Below are 15,829 nucleotides of genomic sequence, written 5' to 3'. Positions count from 1 at the left end.
AGTCATCCCCAGGAGGCCTTGAACGACGCCATCTCTCTGTCCTTGCCCCCTCTCTTCTCTGCCCACCCCTCCTGCTCTGCTGCAGCCACGCTGGCCCTTTGCTGCTCCTAAAATGCACCAGGTAAGCCCACCTCAAAAGCTTTGCTCTTGCCCTTTCCACTACTCAGAAATCTCTTCCCCAGAGACCCACGTTTATCTCCCCGTCTCCTGAGGTGTGATTTTAAATTGTATCCTGCCCTTCTTGTCCTCTTTTCTTTCTCTGCTTAACATGTGTCACCTGTTTTGCTAACCTTAAAAAGTTGTTGGTCTTCCCCACATCCACAGAATGCAAGCTCCATAAATACAGAGCTTTGTGACTATTTTGGTCACTGAGATAGGTGAAATGATGCAGCAACAGTTATTACTCTAAACTTACAAAGGGGAAACTGAGGCATGGGCAAAATGAAAGAGAAATACCAGGTCAGGCAGATTTTAGCTCAATAACTTAGAAAGCTCCTTGAGCTAGAGTGGACTCAACTCCATAGGTTGGGAGTCTTCTTACCTAGGACACAGGAGAGAAGCCTGAAAAACCAGAAATGGAGTGTGGTTGGACTAGATCAGCCCCAGCATTCCTCCAGGCCCAGGCTCTGAGATGCTGTGCACTGCCTGTCCACTCCCGTGGTCCACAGCCTTGCCCAAGGAATGGCAGGCAACTGAGTCGGTGTCTCAGGGGCAAGCTGCTCCATTCAGTTAGCACTGATAACCGTTCTGTGTCTCTCTGCTCAACAAGACTAGTATTCTTTTTGAAAAATTGACTTTAGAGTTTTAGGGAGAGAAGATGGGGGAGAGGAGGGAGGGAGAGAGAGAGAGAGAGATTGAGAGAGAGAGAGAGAGTTAGAGAGAGATTTGTTGTTGCTCCACTTATTTTGCATCAGTTGATTCTTGAATGTGCCCTGACCGGGCATTAAACCTGCAGCTTAGCATATCGAGATGATTCTCTACCCAACTAAACCACCTGGCCCGGGCAAGAGTACTATTCTTTTTGAGCCTTAGCATCATGCCATCACAGGGAAGACTTCTAGCCGTGCAGATGAGAATACCAAGGCAAGGAAAGCCGAAGGGAACTCTGGTGGGTCAGGCTTTACCTACACTCACTTTGTGCTGATTTCCAGACATCACTGATAGTATTAAACATCTTGTGATGCCATGGTGGTGTCCTTTTGAAGATGGGGAAACCAAGGCTAAGGGAGGTTACAAAAAACTCACCCATATTTTTGCAGCCAGTAAGCGCCTGTCTGGTTGCCTAGCTTTTCTGTAGAACCACAAGCATGGTGCTAAGGGGTGATTCTACAGAGGCAGACAAATGCAATCTTTGCAATCATTTGGCTCCTGCAGAAAACGAAGACTCCAGCAAAGCACCAGCCTCTTGTCACAGCCAGTACGAACTATCTGCCTCTCATTTTGGTCTCTGAACAGAAATCTCTGAGGAGTTCTCTTCCCTCCCACAATGCCAACTCAAGTGGGGAGATGATCTAATAGACTCAGCAAATTCCCCCTAAAACCATGTGGCATCATGCCACTCTTTTTAAAGAGATTTAAAGTTTAAATCTCTTTAAATTTTTAAATTTTAAAAATCAGTCATGATCCTACCTAATTCAATACATAAAAATCAAACCCCAGGTGGGTTATAGAGATAAATCTGAAGGCAAAACCTGAAAGTTTCTAGGAGATAATAGAGGGGGCAATGTGAATGACCTTGGATTTCTGAAATAGGACACAAAAAGCATTAACCATAAAAGATAAAACAATGACCTATATAAAAGTTAAAAATTCCAATATTCTAAAGTCACCATTGAAAATAAAAATCACATATAAAGTAGAAGATAATTGTAAAACATATGACTGGTAAAGGGTTCATTATCCAGCATGATAAAACTCCCAATTAGCAATAAAAAAATAGACAACTCAAAAGAAAGGTGGATAAGAGATGAAAACAGGCACTTTATAAAATAGGAAAACCACACGACCAATAAACATATAGAAAAGATGATCAAAATCAGTAAGTAGAGAAATTCTAAAGACTACCACATACCCCCCAAATGGCTAAAATGATAAAATACAATAAGAAGTCAAGGTGCTGGAGCTGGAGAGGACGCAGAGCACTTGGAACTCTCGTACGCACCTGCTGGTGGACTCTAAATTGGGCAGCTACTTTATTCTAGAATGTTCATGGCAGCACTACAGGCAGAGCTCAGACATATTCCTTCGGGTTCAATTCCAGACCACCACCAAAGAGCAAACATTGAAATTGAGCCACACGAATTTTGGGGTTTCCGAGTGCGTATAAAAGTTATGTTTATACTATACTATAGTTTATTAAGCTCATGATAGCATTAGGTCTGCAAAAAAACCAGTGTACATATCTTAATTAACAAGTACTTCATTGCTAAAAGTGCTAACCATCATCTGAGCCTTCAGTGAGTCATAATGCTTTTGCAGGTGGAGGGTCTTGCTCGATATTGATGGCTGCTGACTGGTCAGTACTGTGGCTGCTGAAGCCTGGGGTGCTGTGGCAATTTGGTAAAATAAGATGATGATGAAGTCTGCTGCATTGATTGACTCTTCCTTTCCCAATTTCTTTGTAGCATATGATGCTGTTTGATAGCATTTTACCCACAGCAGAATGGTCCAAATTGGAGTCAATCCTGTTGCTGCTTCATTAATTAAGCTTATGTCATATTCCAAATCCTTTGCTGCCTCACCTTGCACGTTTATGTTACGGGGATAGTTTCCTTCCTTAAACCTCAGGCACCAACCCCTGTAGGCTTCAAACTTTTCTTCTGCAGCCTCCTCGCCTCTCCCAGCTTTCACAGAATAGAAGAGAGTTAGGGCCTTGCTCTGGATTAGGCTTTGGTTTAATGGAATGTTGTGGCTGGTTTGATCCTCTATCCAGACCACTAAGACTTTCTCCATCTCAGCAATAACATTGCTTCCTTATTATTTGTGTGTTCACTGGAGTAGCACCTTTAATTTCCTCCAAGACTTTTCCTTTGCATTCACAACTTGGCTATTTGGCTCAGGAGGCCTAGCTGTGAGCCTATCTCCGCTTTCAACATGCCTTCCTCACTAAGCTTAATCATTTCTAGCTTTAGACTTAAAAGTGAGAATTATGTGACTCTTCTTTCACTTGAACACTTTGAGGCCATTGCAGGGTTGTTACATGGCCTAATTTCAATACTGTTGTGTCTCAGAGAATAAAGAGGTCGGGGGAGGGGCGGGCAGGGGATGGTCGGTGGAGCAATCAGAACACACAACATTTATCAATTAAGTTTGCTGTCTAGATGGGTGCAGTTTGTAGCACCCCAAAACAACTACAGTAGTAACATCAAAAATCTCTAATCATAGATCACCATAACAGATATATCGATAATGAAAAAGTGTGAGATATTGCAAGAATTATAAAAATGTGGCATAGAAGCATGAAGTGAGCAAATGCTGTTGACGGTAGACTTGTTCAACGCAGGGTGGCCACAAACCTCCAGTTTAAGAAAAAAGCAATGTCTGTGAATTGTAATTTAGTGAAGTACAATAAAATGAGGTACGCCTGTATTTATAATTGCCTTAGTATAAACTGAACTGTTTCCTCCAAATTTGTATGCTGAGGCCCTAACCACCAATGAAATGGCTTTTGGAGACAAGGCCTTTGGAAGGTAATTAGGTTTCAATGAGGCCAAAAGGGTGGAGTCCTCATCACAGGATTAGTGCCCTTATGAGAAGTAGAAGGGGCTCCAGAGTGCTCTCTCTGCCATAGGAAGAGACAGCAAGAAGGCAACCAGCCATGTGCAAGCCAGGAAGAGAGAGCCCTCACCAGACCTCAACTGTACTGGCATCCTGATCTCAGACTTCCAGCTGTCAGGACAGTGAGAAACAAATTTCTGTTATTTAAGCCACTCAGTCTACGGTATTTTATCATGGCAGCATGAGCAGACTAAAGCAAACTGCAAACTGCAGACAACCCAAATGTCCATCAACAGTGGAGTCCATAAACAAATTGTAGCCTATTCATTTTATGAATTACTAGGCAACAATGAAAATGAATGGACCAAGCTACAGGAAACAACATGGATAAACTATAGAAATGTTACAGTCTGCAAATGAAGTAGTCACAAAAAGAATACAGTGGAAAAACAAGTGAACTGAACAGGTAATGAAGAATGCATCCTTAGGTAGTATATTTGTAGCTAACTGTAAGTAAGAGCAAGCAAGGATCTCTGTGAGAGATGGCAGGTGATGTGGAGATGGGGTAATAATTAGGAAGGGCACATGGGGCCTGCTCCTTTTGGCTCTCCTTCTTGACCTTGTTGGCAATTACATGACTATTAACTTTGCAAAAAACCACTGAGCTGTGTTTTTTGTTTTGTGTTTATTTCTGTATGTGTGTTATATCTTATAAGAAATGGTTTATAGAAAGTATTTGGAAAAATACTCATATACCTTCTGATGTAGCAATTCCTCTTCTACGAATAAATGCTACAGAAATATTTGGACATGTGTGAAATGACTCTATACACAGTCCATTCATGCTTCCTTTGTGATGGCAAAACATTGGAGACAACCCAGAAACCCAACAAGAGGGGACTGGTTGGATAAATAAGTGTCCTACACAATGGAATACTCTGCAGCCATGAAAAGGGGCAAGAAAAGATCTCTATGATATATTTATAATAAAAAACAAAGCACCAGACTGTGACCATTTTTAAAATACAGAGCTACTTGTAGGGAGCAGAAGGGTCCAGGAGGTGGGGATAAGAAAGGAAAATAGGTTTTTTTGTAAACACAGGTGTTCCGTTTGTTTTACCATGTACTACACCATTTATTTGAGAAATGATTATCGTTAAAAAGCAGAATAAGCATGTACATACAGACTAGGTGAAAGGCATGGATGGGAAGGAGGAGGGATTCCAACCTCTGGCACTTAGAGGTCCCCAGTGAGACTTGTGTTCAAAGAATTGGGCTCCGACTTGAGCACTTCTTGATTCAAGTCTAGCTTTTGGCTCTTCCTATCTCTGTGATGTTGGCCAACCAACTTAAAATGCTCTGATTCTGTGTCCTCATCTACAAAAGAGGACTTTCCCTCCCGGGTTGTTGAGAGCACTGAATGAGATAATCCTCAGAGAGTCCCCCAGTCAGCAGGTAGAAAGCATTCGACCACATTCCCTCTTGTTATCCAATCTAACAACCACCAGTATGATGTTGCCACTTTATAGATGAGAAGACTGAGGTCCAGACCTCCCAATCTTAGGGCACTCCAGGAGCCAACAATGTATCTGCTTCCTAACACTGGCTTTTCCTTGACCCTATAAGGAGAGTCTAAGAGACAGACCCAAACCCAGGCCCACAGCAGGCCCACAGGGTTGGATCTGATTGATTCCTGCAAATGAGTTGTTGGTGGGTGGCTGCTGGAAGGAAGTGCTTTAGACTTCCTCCACCTACCACTGGTTTTATTCAGCATTTTAAACCCTGCTTTCTCATCTGCTGTGGCAGCTGCTCCTTCCAAACTCCCCTGATACAGCAAAAGGATAAGACAATATTATTCCCATTGATGCGTAAACTGAGCCCAGGCAAGGCAGTTATCTTTTCTGAGTCTCCATTTCCCACCTTGAAATCTGATCAGTCTTTTCTCCAGAGTTGCTGTGAACAATGGATGAGCAAATATACAAAAGCTCCCCAAACAGCCCAAGCACCCACTGAATGCTCAGCAAATAGGAGCTCCCACTTTTTATGGGCCACTGTCATTAGGGCAGGCAGAGCCTGAGTTGAAACTCCATCCAAGGTCTTTGGAAGGTTTCCTCTTGTCCTATAGCTTGTCAGTTACCCTGACAGGCCAGCTCTGGATCCCACCTGGACCCTGTCCCCAGGTCAGAATGTCCATGGTCTTTTGTGTGTGGTTCTTTTGTGAGCCCTGCTCTCAGCCCCTGGGAAGACCGTGCACTTGGGCTGGGGCATGGTGCCAGGCATACACATCTGCATGCAGGCAGTAGTTTTCACAAATGCTCCATGATGTGCTCATTTCCAGCCTGTCCCCAGAACTCAGCCTGAAAAGCCAGCACAGAGCTATTTACAGCTCTGGGCAAGAAGAGGGGAGGCAGGCCATGTCTACAAGTCCAGCCTAGGTGGTGGCTTGCTCTTTTGGCTACTGCAAGAGGCTGTTCAATCAACTTTGCCCCAAAGGAGCTTAGAGGTCCTAAAAGCTTTTGCTCAAAGGCCAGTGATCCATCCCAGGGATTGCCTGGTTCCATCATGAGACCCATTCAAAGGCAAGTGGAAGAAGGTGTCCTTGGGTTCCCACCAACAGCTGCCAATAAATTCTAAACATTTGGAAGGAAGAAGGAATACAAGAGGCCTGCGAAAACTAGGGGCAGCTCTAGCCTCTCTGACACTGCTCTAGGTCATGGTTGGCAAACTAGGATGGTGATAGTGGGGAAATATCTGCCTCCCAGCCTGTTTATTGTAAACAAAGTTTTATTAAAACACAGATGTGCTCATTCATTCACATGGTCCATGGCTGTCATCATGATACAGACAGCTGAATAGTTACAATAATTTGCCTAGCCCTAATCTAGGTGAAGCTCTCACCATCTCAGTTTCCAACAGGCTACTTTGTCTGAGCCTCCTATAGTCAGTCCATTCTCCATCCAGCTTCTGGAAGGATCTTTCCCAAGTGCTAATCACATCAGGTCACCTCTTTGCTTAAAATCCTCCCATGATTCCTGATTGGTCTCTGGGTCAAGTCCAAAAGAATTATCATGGGTCACCCGGCTGTCCATGATCTGGCCCTCCTGCAACTTCCTTTCTCCTCATTCGCCCACCCTCTGCTCCAGCTAACACCTCCCCCTTGCTCTGAACATTGGTTTTATAGGAAAAAAATGAGTCTCAATGAAAAGGTATGCATTGTCTACATACAGTGCAAATGTTCACGTTACCTGATTCTAGCTCTGTCCATTATCCTTAAGCTATTTTTCCAAGTCTTCGTAATGTGTAGCACACTGATGGACAAGCAAGTTCTGTCTTGTCCAACCACTGTTTGCCTACATTTGCCACTCAGTTCAACATTCTTTTAGTCTATAGATAATTATGCTTTATTTGAATTTTCCTTTAAATCGGTGATGACATCTGCCCAGTTTTCTCATTGAATGAGCTTCATGAAATCCTTAACAAGTATTCATTTTTGTAATTGTATGGGAGTCATGATTTTATCCTTTCTTTTCCTGAAGATTTTCTTTTAACAGTTCTCCAGGAAGTCTCTGAGCCTTTCTGTTCATGTTCTCTCTGTTGATATCTTCCCTGTCTTTTCTGTCTTTTTCTTCTCAAAGTTCTTCCCCAGCATCCCTAGAGACAGATCATGTGACCTCCTTCTTCTCTCAACTGGTACCTCTATCCCCTACCCTCCCCCGGGGGACTCATCTCACTGAAAGGCAGTTGTTTATGGGCCTGACCCCTGTTCCCCACAGCTAGCCTAGAAAATCCTCTGGTGTAATAGCTGGGTCTCTCTCTCTCTCTCTCTCTCACACACACACACACACACACACCAACATCTAGAACTGTACAGGACACATAGAAATTGTGCAATAAATGGACACAACCATTAAAGAATGAATGAATGTCAGATGCGTACACTGCCCACCTAGACAGAAGCCACTAAGAATGAGACCTTGTATTCCTTGTTCACACCATTTACATGATGCCAGCATCCAGTATCTACTAAGTACCCGATAAACAGTTGTGAAAAAAACACTGAAGAACAATAAGAATGCCACTTCAGTTCTAGTTCTTGGACAACTTTTAGGTCATCTCCCTTTCCTCCACTTTAAAAAAAAAATCCTCATCTGAGGATATGTTTATTGATTTTAGAGAGAGGAAGGATGGGGGAGAGACGGAGACAAAGAGAAACATCAATCAGTTGCCTCCCATATGTGCTCGAACTGGGGATCTGGGGATCAAACCCACAACCTTGGTACGTGCCCTGACTGGAGATTGAAGCATGCAACCTTTTGGTGTATAGGATGATGATCCAACCAACTAATCCACCTGGTCAGGGCCTTCCCCCACCTTTGAAGAGCAAACATGGAAGCTTCAGAATGCTACCCTCCCACTCCATATTTTTATGTATCATCACTGTGGTATTTCAACCCCACAGAATATTGCTTGCAACTGTGGAATGGATGGCAGTCTCCAATCTCCTTCATGATCCTTGTACAACCTTGAGCAAGGCACTGCTCTCATGGGCCTCTATTTTCCCATGGGTCAAATAAGGTCAGTTCAGACATCCTAAGAGATAAAATATATCAGGCAAAGATATATGAATGACCAGTAATGTCCTAATGATGTTACAGCCCAGACACCATTCACATTGTCACAGATACTGTCAATCTAACTCTGCCAAGTTACGCACGGTTAGCTCTCAGTGGTGAGGGTATAGAGATGTCCTAGGAGAGGTTTCTCAAACTTGAATATGCACACGAATCCCCTTTAGGATATTACTAAAATGTAGGTTTACATTCATAGGCCGGGGGGTGGGGTGGGCAAGAGTCTACATTTCTAACCAGCTCCGAGGATGTGATACTGCTGGTCACTGGACCACACTCCCAGTAGCAAGATACTAGGACACCTTTGAAAAATTCTCAGTGTGGCCAAGGGACAGATTTCCAGTATGCTGCCAACAGTTCAAGACCATAAATATTAACATTGGCAGTTAAAGCTATGGGACATCCTAGAATGAACACCCAAGGTTGGCAAGGTGGTGGAAGTATGATGCAGGCTTTCCAAGGTCGTGGAAACTGGGTGGGGGCATTGTGCCAGGCCAGTGATACTACAGAAGCACAAATTCTGGTGGCAAGGGCCAGAATCAATCTGTGTTCTAACATAGCCTCTATGTGACTCTGATGCTAAAGCTTGAGAACCATTGTGCTAGGCAGTGAGAGGGGGAAGACTATTCCAGCTGGAAGATTAGTGTTTCGTTTTCCCATAGTAGAGTTTTAGGCACATGTCCAGACCCTGTAAATGACATTCATGTATTCATCCATCCATTTCACACCCTCACCCCTCAGTTTACCCAGCCAACAAAGGGGCTGTGCCCATCCTACAGTTCGTCTTCCACCCATCCAACATTCAATGAATACGTCCTGAATGCCCACTGTGTGCCCTCTGAGACACCAGACATATGACTGAAATCGTCGGTATGCACAGCTGTCTTAGCCTCTAAACCAGTAATTCTCAACTAGGAGCACTTTTGCTCTCCAGGAGAATTTGGCAATGTCTGGAGGCATTTTTGGTGGTTGCAAACTGAGGGGAAGTGTACTACTGGCATCCGGTGGGTAGAGGTCAGGGATGCTGCCGAATATCCTGTAGCGCACAGGAGAGTCCCCACAGCAATGTCAATACTGTCGAGGCTGAGAAACTTTGCTCTAGACTGTGAGCCCACAGGAGCTGAGCAAATATCTAAATACAAGAGGAAATGGCAACACAAAAATACCTTCAAGTCTATATAAAACTCTTACAGCTCAATAAAATGACAAACAACCCAATTCAAAAAGAGGCAAAGGTCTTGAAAGGACACTTGTCCAGAGAAGACATACAAATGGCCAACAACCGCATGAAAAGATGCTCACCATCATTAGTCATCATGCAGAAACACAAATCCAAACTACAGTGAAGTACCATTTCACACCTGCTGAAATGGAAATAAGAGTAGTAATATATTATTATTACTACTTCACTGCTTAACATGTGTCACCAGCATGTCCATACAGAAGTGGTAGCAAAGATGTAAAAAAAATGGGAATGTTCACACATTGCTGGTGGGAATGTAAAATGGTATAGTTTGTCATTTCCTCAAAAAAATAAACCAAGAATTACCATATGGCCCAACAGTTCCACTGCTGGGCATTTACCCGAAAAAGCTGAAAACAGGACTTCAACCCAGAACTTGTATATGCATGTTAATAGCAGCCTTAGTCACAATAGCTAAAAACTGGAAACAACTCAAATGTCCATCAGCTGACGAATGGATAAACAAACTGGTCTATCCATACAAAAGAATATTATTTAGCTATAAAAAGGAACAAAGTACTGGCACATGTTACAACATGGAGAAGCCAGACATAACAGCCCATATATGCATAACTCCTTTTATGTGAAATATTCAGAATAGGCAAATCCATCTAGTCAGAAAGCAGGTTAGTGGTTGTTCGCAGTACGGGGAGGAGGAAGTGCCTACTTAATGGGTATGTTTTCTTTTCAGGGTGATAAAGAAGTTCCGGACCTAGACGGTGGTGATGGTTGTATAATATTGTGAATGTACTAAATGTCACTGAACTGTACAGTTTAAAATGATTAAAATGGTTAATTTTATGTTGTGTATTTTATCATCATAAAAAGTATACTTATGCACGTACTGAATGCTCATTGAGTTTCTACTGTGTACCAGGAGTTGTGTTATGCACATGGGACCCAGGAGTAAGCGAGACTGGTGTGATCTCTACCCTCCAGGAATTACAGAAAGGAAGAAAAACGAGCTCACAGTCCTGGACCCAAAGAAGCCTTGGGTGTGGGTGACAGGAGTCCAGAGGAGGGAAATGGGTTTCCAGGCTGTGGGTGGGGAGGATCAGGGAGATGGGCTATAAAAGAGAATGGGGGATGGCTCTTGGAGGAAAATTTGCCCTTGGAGAATTGCTCTTGTTATTGAAGGAATGTGTGGTTAGAGGCTGCCTCAGGCCATCCCGTCCCCCGTGATGGTAAGACAGTTGAATGTGTGGCGTATCTAGAAAAGCAAGGACAGCTGTACACAAGGGAGGAGGGAAAAGAGCAATTACCCTCAGAACCTTGTCCCCTGGACTTTCTGCTGGGCAACAGTGCGGAGTGGGGGTTGCTGATTTAGCCAGCTGTCACTCAGGAGGATTTTGCCCTCAGCCTTCAGCTTCCCAGCTAGGGGCCAGGCAAGCAGAGAGAAGGGGAGAGCCAGGACTCATTACCTAAGCAGGACTATGTACTGGATGTTTGAACAGTTTCAGTTAATCTTCATAATAACCCTATGAGATAGGTTCTACCACTGCCCCTCCTTCTCCTCCTCTTTACAAACAAAATTTACTAGTATTCTCTTCATAAAGATGGGGAAATGAGACACCGAGAGGTAAAGTGGCCATGGCCTGACGCCCCCATGCTGGTAGAAGTCCAGTTCTGTTCCAGTCAGTCTGATCCCAAGATCCACTGCGATGCTGGTGGTATTCCCTGAAGCTCTGCTAATGGAGATGGGGCCTCAGAGTCCTGTCTCCTGGCCCCAGACTTGCAGGAAGCTCACAGGCCTGAGTTTCAGCCACTGGCAACTTCCAGCATGACCACATCCCGGGAGAGAAGGACTGGTGTATGAAGGTCTTCAGACCACATCCATCACCAGACACTGGGGGTAGAGGCAGCTGAGAGAGGCACAGCCTGGGGTTCTGGACTTGGGCTGGAGTTGCACTGCCGTACTTCTTGGCTGAGTGACTCCAAGCAGATCTCCACCTCCGTGGGTCAGCTTTGCTCTTTTTTAGTGAATGGGAAGCTGGCTAGCTTATACTCTTTCTTCTTCTTCCATTAATATTTTCTTATATGTATAGGTCATTTTCATCCTCCTCACTTCCCTAACTACCTATTTTTATACTATTTACATATATTATTTTTCCAAAAATGGAATTACACTTTATATATTGATCCTATGACCTTATCATTTTCACAAGATAGTAAAGTTTCGGGGAACTTTCCAGGTCAGGAATGTAGACCTACCTCATTCTTCTAAAAAGACACTCATTTTCCCATGTGACTGCACCGTAATGGAGCCCCTTCCCTTGCTGGTATTTAAAAAACCCTGCAGTCTTGTGTTTCTCTCTCTCTGTGCACGTGAGCATTCCTACAGAAGATTTCTAAAAGTGAGATGGCTGGACCAAAGGGCATGGGTTTTAAATTTTGAAAGAGACCACCAAATGATCTTCTGAAGAAGGCTCCAGAAGTAGGTTACTTGTAAAACTGTTTTAAAGGGAGCATGCCTGTTCCTTTGATCCCTAGCAGCATAGGAAGTGACACCCTTAGGAAGTTATTTAACCTCCACGAGCTAATCTGTGCTTATCTGTTTGCTTATCTGTGAAGTGGGAAACCTAGAGTAATACACAGGAAAGTAATCTGGCATAGCAGAGTCCTGTTTAAAATTGTCATTAGCATTGGGAGGCTCAGGGCTGAGCACCACCTGCTTGCCCTGCTTCCATGCAGGAAGCAGAATGAGGGAGCCCGTGCAAGGAGGATGCTGTCTGATATCGTGTCAACTCTGTGCAAGGCACATATATTAGACCAATGGTCCTCAATGGGTATGGGGGAAATGACTTTGCCTCCCAGGGCAATGTCATCAGGCCATGCTCGGAGACAGTTCCACTGCCAAAACTAGAGAGGGTAGCAATTGGCATTTAATGGGTAGAGGGCAGGAACAATGCTGAAAATCCTACAGTGCACAGGATGACTCCACAACACAGGACTATCCAGTCGCGCACGTCTACAGTGCCAACGATGAGAAACTATGCTCTTGACCTGTCTCTATTCTGATGCCTGCCTTACTAACAACAAACCTCATTCAAGTACACTACGGCTCAGAGAGGTGAATGACTCGCCCAAGACCCCACAGCCAGCAGTAGCCAGGAGTTGACTTTTGGCCTCATCTAACTTTAGACTCTAGTCTGTTCCATATACTGCACTCTCTCTGGGCAGATTTCATTCTTATCTCCAAGTGCCAGCTGACTTTTCACTAGCTTGGACCCTGGCAGATTATCTACAGAGCAGGTTTAAGTTTTACCTAAAAGCCCAACCTCCCTACCATTTTAGACTTTGGGCTTGTAGTCATAATCATTGTTTCCATTTATTGCCTGCTATATACACTTTATGAAGATTAACTCATTTCATTCTAATAAGGACTCTGAGGGAATCGGGTCACAGAGAGCTGGCTAGTTTCCCCAAGATCACATAGCAAATAATAGGTTTGGGCTCTAGACCCAGATAAGAGGGGTCAGAGACCAAGCTCTCAACCCCTGTGCGCCATGGTCCCTTCATGCTATAAACATTCACCTTGGCACCACGAACTGGCTGCTGTTCTACACTGGACTATGATAGTCCAGAGTCCCAGCTCGTGTCCTCCATCCAATGCCTCGGGAAAAGAAGCAGTTCTCTGAGCAGGGATGGGAGATTGCTGCAGGGAACTTGGAGCCAAAGAGGATGTCCGGGGAGTGAAAGGAAAGAGGCCCTGGATGAAGGGGACCTAACTTCCTCAGACCCTGTCCGTAGTTCCTGGAGCAAACCTAGCTATGCAACGGAGGGTCCAGTAGGAGTCTTGGCTCCAGCATATTGCAACCAATCTTATTTGCTGTCCTGGGTCTCTTTGGATCTTGCCATGCCTAAATTTGGCAGTGGGCTCAGTAAAAATAGCACACGGAGTGAATAGTGAAGTGAAAACTCGCAGGAATGGATTCTACAAGGTGGCCTGTTGGGGATGGTGCTGAGCTCCGGCTCTACCCCTTCCTACCTGTGTGACATTGGCAGTGCCTCAGCACTTCCTCTGACAAGTGTGGACAGCAGCACCCAGTGGTTTGGGTTGTGAATGACTGAAGGTAGTGAAGACTGGAGGTAGTGTCCAGGACCCTGAAACCCTACAAACCCTGGAGAGGCCATGACCAGCTTTGCCACCCACTGGCTGGGTGACCTTGAGCAAGTCTCTTCCCTTCTTTGTACGCCTGTTTACTTAACTGTCAAAGGAAGGGGCAGATTATGATCCAGAAGCCCTTTGAGGTCCTAGGGCTCCAGAACGGGGCCATTTCTCCCCCCGCCCCAGGGCTGGCCTCTTTGGACACCCAGGACACACATTTCTTCATACTCCAGGTTGCAGGGGAAGCTCCAAAGAGCAAGGCAGAGCTCCTTGCCTTTCTCTTCCCAGTTCCCACAATCTGACCCCCTGGAGAAGAGCGGTTCCCAGTATCCTGTCCCTTAGACCAGCTTCATCAAGGCAGTGAAGCCAATACCACCTCCAGCCCAGTGGATGGTTCCCGCAGCCTCCATCTCCCTTGATCAAGCACCTAGGGAATTCCACTGGGCAATGCCCAAGGAGCTGGGGTGGGAAAGGGCAGCCCCAGGGAGCTAACAGGGGGCTCTTCTTTCTGCACAGACACCCCCTCCTCCAGGAGAGGAGTTAGGCTGTCTCTGGGGAGGATATTCTGAATACAGTCCTTGGGGTGTGTGTGGGTGAGTAGGTGTTGGGGTGAGGGGGGGTTGGAGTCCCTGCTGGTTCTGCTGTCTTAGAGGTCATCTCTGCTGTCAGAGTTTGGAGGCTCCTAGAAGAGTCTCTACCCTCAGGACCCCAGTTTTAAGGGCTTAGTCACTAGGCCTTCTTATTAACCCCCTGCTTCTAGTCTTATCTCTGGCTAGAGTGAGAAAAGGTAGATGAAATTAAGTGGAGCAGTGAGGTGTGGCAGTACAGCTGGGACGAATGGGTTAGGTGAGGTGGGCAGGGGTGGGTATGGGGTGTTAATGGGATGGGGTTTGTGTAAAAGGGTTAGATAGGGGTGGAGTGACATGGGGCGACTTGGTCTCGATCCAGACCCTTGCCTTGTTTCTGAGCATAAAAGCCCCTCATTGTACATCTTTACTGAAGGAAGAGGGGAAATAACCCAAGCACTTTAGTGGTGGTGTCAGAGGCAACCATGTCATTCTTATGAGTGGGAAGGGGGTCTTGAAAGGTCAGGACAGGAAATCGCCTCTAAAGGCAAATACCAGAGCCTAGTTTCTGAGGGGGAGATGTAGAGAGATCCATATTGGGTTTGAGGGTGACATGCAGAGTCTCTGCCCTGGGAGGTCCTTATTTTAAAAAGAGGCTTATTTTACAGGGTATCTGGGAGCCTCCATTTTCCATAGAGAACACACTGTTACCTATGCGCTTAGAAGACCCCATTATTCAGAAGGGTGGGGGGAAAGAAATTCAAACTTACTTTTTAGGCAGGGGGAAGTGACATGAGTCTCCAAAGAGATGAGAGGGTCCTAGGTACCTGGGGACGCTGGACCCCACTTTGGGGGGCACATTTCATTCCAAGGGGTAAATCAGAGAGACCTCATCTCTAGAGCCCAGGGACAGGAGGAGGAGCCCATTTCTGAAGAAAAAAGGTGAGAGACCTCTTTTGCGGGGGAGAGGACCACAGTCTCACGGGGGTGAGGGTCATGCTTCAGAGAGATGCCAGGTTTCTGCTCCCTGGGGGCAGGGCCAAAGGACTCCATCTGGACTCCATCTCGGCTCCCCCGCAGAAGGGCCCGCCCTGCACAACCCAACACCTCGCCCTTACCTCCAGGCCCCAGCTCTGTTGTGCGGACTCCGATCTGCGGGGCTCGATTTGCGGGATCTGCGTTCTGCGTTCGGGCTGCGCCGGGTCTCTGCCCCGCTTCCCCCAGCGACTCGCGGGCCTCTCTGGTTCCGCCGGGTAGCACCGGCCAATCAGCGCTACTTGCCCCAACCCTCGCTTGCACCTAGCCAATGACTGTGCCCGCCATGGACCACCGCCCCCCCGGGGGGGAGGGGGAAGGTGGGGCGGGGGTAGAGTCCGATCTTCAGGGGCGCAGGAGCCGGGGCCCTTGAGGAGGGACCGCGAGGGCCGGGAGCAAGGCTCGGAGTGGTGGGAGAAGGGGCCGAGGAGGCTTTCTGATGGTGCAGGCTATGGGAACCCGTATTTAAAAGGGGGGCGGCTCTTTTGATTGATTTAACCTCGACCTTAATTACCTCTTGTCCCTTTTTCTG

At 45.8% G+C, this 15,829-nt stretch overlaps 1 protein-coding gene across 1 annotated transcript in view; it reads right to left on the bottom strand.

Moving 5' to 3' along the window:
- Window positions 1–15,526, bottom strand: part of ABAT (4-aminobutyrate aminotransferase) — an 85,860-nt gene extending 70,334 nt beyond the window's left edge. The window contains 1 exon segment of the mRNA XM_037029968.1: window positions 15,381–15,526. The gene's annotated coding sequence lies outside the window, so the exon portion shown is untranslated.
- Window positions 15,527–15,829: the final 303 nt, after the last annotated feature.

The sequence above is a fragment of the Sturnira hondurensis genome, unplaced genomic scaffold (genome assembly GCF_014824575.4).
Source record: "Sturnira hondurensis isolate 20B ecotype Veracruz unplaced genomic scaffold, ASM1482457v3 Scaffold0020579, whole genome shotgun sequence".
In the NCBI taxonomy this organism is placed as follows: domain Eukaryota; kingdom Metazoa; phylum Chordata; class Mammalia; order Chiroptera; family Phyllostomidae; genus Sturnira; species Sturnira hondurensis.
The sequence above is the reverse complement of the archived record's forward strand: the minus strand, read 5'-3'. Positions and strand labels throughout refer to the sequence as shown.